Source organism: Tamandua tetradactyla, chromosome 3 (assembly GCF_023851605.1).
Source record: "Tamandua tetradactyla isolate mTamTet1 chromosome 3, mTamTet1.pri, whole genome shotgun sequence".
NCBI lineage: Eukaryota > Metazoa > Chordata > Mammalia > Pilosa > Myrmecophagidae > Tamandua > Tamandua tetradactyla.
Genome location: NC_135329.1, coordinates 199,244,075 through 199,247,652, shown reverse-complemented (window position 1 = coordinate 199,247,652; position 3,578 = coordinate 199,244,075). Strand labels below are relative to the sequence as shown.

The following is a 3,578-nucleotide window of genomic DNA, read 5'->3' as shown; positions in this document are numbered from 1 at the left end:
AATAAATGACAATATACAATGCATGAAGGAGTCATACAGAGCAACAAACTCTGATCCACTGTTGCACTGCCTCCAAAACATTTTAATACCTTTAAAATTCAAATTTTTCTTTAAAATCATTCATGAAAAGGATTGTCAAGTCAGAATTAACACCTCAGTCAGGAAGCTATATTGCCGCTATTTAATATAGAAAGAGACATTTTTCCATCCAGTCATTTTCTTCTAATACTCTGTTCCAGAATTGTCCAGCTTCTTTTGCTTCTCCACACTCCCTATTCCATCATGTCTTAAGATCATGAAAACAAATTTGCTGAGCACCAGAAATCTGTTAATATGATGTTGTAGAAACTATAATGTTTTGTTATGGACCATCTGCAGTTATTAAGCCAGCTGGTAACTGGTTTGTAAATGCTTCCTCTGTAAACTCTTCACCTTGTCCATCTGTAGCTGTGACTGTTCCACCAATTCTTTTCTCTCCTTTTATAGCTTCTCTGAATTTTTGAAGGTATGATTTCAGAGGTTCTGCGTAATTGTCAAAGCCTAAGGTAGACATGGCAAAGAGAATATCTTCTCCATTGAGTGTCTGCCATTTCTCTTGATGGCATCTTTCACCTGCTTCAGATGTTCTAAAGCTGATGGACTCACACATTCTTTGGCATCTTTTGCAATCTTGCCTGTATGAGATGGGGCATTTTTCATTATTCTTGCCACATTTGCAATGGGAAGATATATATCGTGTTCTCTGAAACTTTCTTTTGAGCTATTTGTGTCCTCGTGATCATTCATGCTGTCCTCAGTATCATCATGAGAATGTATAACATAATGACTTCCTCCTGTATAGTCTGCAGATATTCCTAGTGAGAAGCATCTGCTGTAGAACTGTCACCACCCGTTGTCATGAAATACTGTCAGAACATGGTGCTTAGGAGCACCTCTCTAAGAAGATGCCTGGTGTCTGCTCCATTTCAGCCTAAAAGATAGACATCTCCAACGCAGGCCTGGTTGGCTCCCATCTCCAGTCAGCTGTTTGGTTGGACAGAAAATGGTTGCAAAGGATCCAGGCAGAGCTCTGCTTCCAGGACTCTGCCTCCCCTTCCTACGCTGCGGGCCACTTCCCTTGGCATGACCTGAGTCATTATATTGATATTTCTTTTTAGTCTCCAGTGTCTTGGAGCAGCTAGCAGGAAAAACCTGAAATTGTGGAACTGTAACCCATACCAAATGTTGAAATCTGTTCTGTAACTACTTGTTATAAGGTACTTGGAAATTTGAAATTCATTGCTTTTTTGTATATATGTTACATTTCACAAACACAAAAAAAAGTTTAAAAAAATCACATAATTGATTCACACTCTTATTGCTAATTCAGAATTTTTCACTATTTCCCACTTAAAATTCTTCATGGCTCATGTTGGGAGACAATATGGTATCTCTTCTCTGTCAGGACTGTTGCTTGGGTAAAATCAGATAGAATGAAAAACTGTATTCATTACATATAGTTCATCTTTTCCAGTTTCGTGCCTGGCTGACTGACAGATGACCTGCCCATTTTCAGCACTGGCTGCAGGATCCATGTGATCTGAATGCCAAGAGTCCAGTGAAGGGTAGTGTTAATTGGGGTACAAGTATTTGCGGAAAACCTCAAGGAGTTTGAGGCTGAGATATCTCAGGGGCATAGTGGAGATGGGAGAGTATCCCCAAAACCATTCACTCTTCATGGCTATTGGTAATAATTTGAATGGATATCGCTAACTATTGACCTTCAGCTGACAATGGTGAAAAGCTTTACAGTGACATGTGACACTAATATTTAGACACTAATAACATAAGACAGTAGAACAATCTCATTTTCATATTTCAGAAAGTGCCATTATTGTAATTATGGGGAAAAAAGCAGTTTCTGTCACTGTGCAAATAATGTGTGATGAAGACGACTGAACAAAGTTCTCAATCTCTTCTATCCAATGTTTTATAGAACTAAGGAGATTGAAAGATTGAAAAAAAGTGAACCAAATGCAAAGGCCTGACATTTATTGTCAGGTATTGCTTATTATGGTCTAATAATGTTTTCTGATTGTACAACTAAATCATACTAAAAATAAGAGTATACCAAAATATATTTTTAAAAGAGAGGGAGATAAAAATATCTCTGGTAAACTCTCACTAGAGATGACCTCCTATAGTAGATAACTGTGGTAATCTGCCCAGATCCCTTCTGCAGGGCTATACACCCAGCCCACTTCAATTGAGAAGACTGGCTCCTGACAACAGCTCTGCCCTTCACTGAAAATTGCCCTCAGCTTCAGGGAACTGCTTCCCAAGGTTATGCACCCTCCCTGGGGCAGCTCCAGCCAATGGTTTTCCAGCTCCAAAACACTCTGTTGGACTGTCCAAAACCTCTGCTGCAACCATGTCTCAGGTCAGCTTTTGCTTCTGCCCTACCCTGCTGCCCTCGCTTCCATACAGATATATCTTCCAGAGACTCCCTAGTAAACCTTGTGCATGCACAGTTGGTCCCTGTGAATGCAGTCTAAGATGCCATCTTTAATATTTTGGCATATTTTTAGCATGTATATTTTTTAGGCATCATACTGAACATAAAATATTTTGTTCCATTCAGTTTTAAATTTAACATTTTATTTTGGAAACTTTTATTAATTCATTTTTAAGTATATGCTATTTAGTAATTTCAGTAATTGAATGTGCCATAATTTATTTAACCACTCTATGGCTATTGAATATTTATGTTGTTTCAATTTTTCTCTATCATATATAATACTATGTTGACATGAAACTGTTTTTGACATAAATCTTTGACCTGATACATCAGTCTATTTCATGAGGATACATTCCCAGAAGAATTACTGGGTCCAGGAATATGCATTTGTCAAGAATTTCAACATATACTGCTAAATTGCTTTCCAGAAATGTATTTTTTAAATGAATTTACATTTCTATTACCACTTAGGATAGTGCTGGTGCTCCTGCAAGAACTGAGTATTTATTATTATACGCAATTCAACTTTGGGCAGTTCTCTTTAGTAGCAACATGCTATTCCTGGGCTGAAGACTAAAATTGGTCTTTTGGTCTGACTGTACCCTCTCTCCTCAAATTCCTGCAAATTTGCACCCACTGTATCAGTACTCTTATGTGGGCCATGGCACAAAATCTGTACATCGGTGCCATACTCAAAAGTTCCTCTTACCTTGTATTTGAGTTATTTGTAGTGACTTTGATTATTGGTTTCTTTTTTTTTTTTCTTAAATGGTTTGGCTTTTTTTACAACAGGGATTTATTTATTTATTTATTTATTTATTTATTTATTTATTTATTTTACATGGGCAGGCACCAGGAATCGAACCTGGGTCCTTGGGCATGGCAGGCAAGCACTCTTACCTGCTGAACCACCGTGGCCCGATTATTGGTTTCTTGATGTTATTAATCTCTATATCCTCCCTGGCATTTCATATGAATCCTTGTGCATAACAAGTGTGCAATAAAATTTTTTTAAGAAATAATTCATTGTGAGTTCCACTGATCAGCTTGTCAAATATACAATTTTCTCACTTTTTGGTTC

The 3,578-nt window shown here is 37.5% G+C and overlaps 1 pseudogene; it reads right to left on the bottom strand.

Moving 5' to 3' along the window:
• Positions 1–293: 293 nt before the first annotated feature.
• On the bottom strand, positions 294–899 carry LOC143675880 (nuclear transcription factor Y subunit beta-like; annotated as a pseudogene).
• Positions 900–3,578: the final 2,679 nt, after the last annotated feature.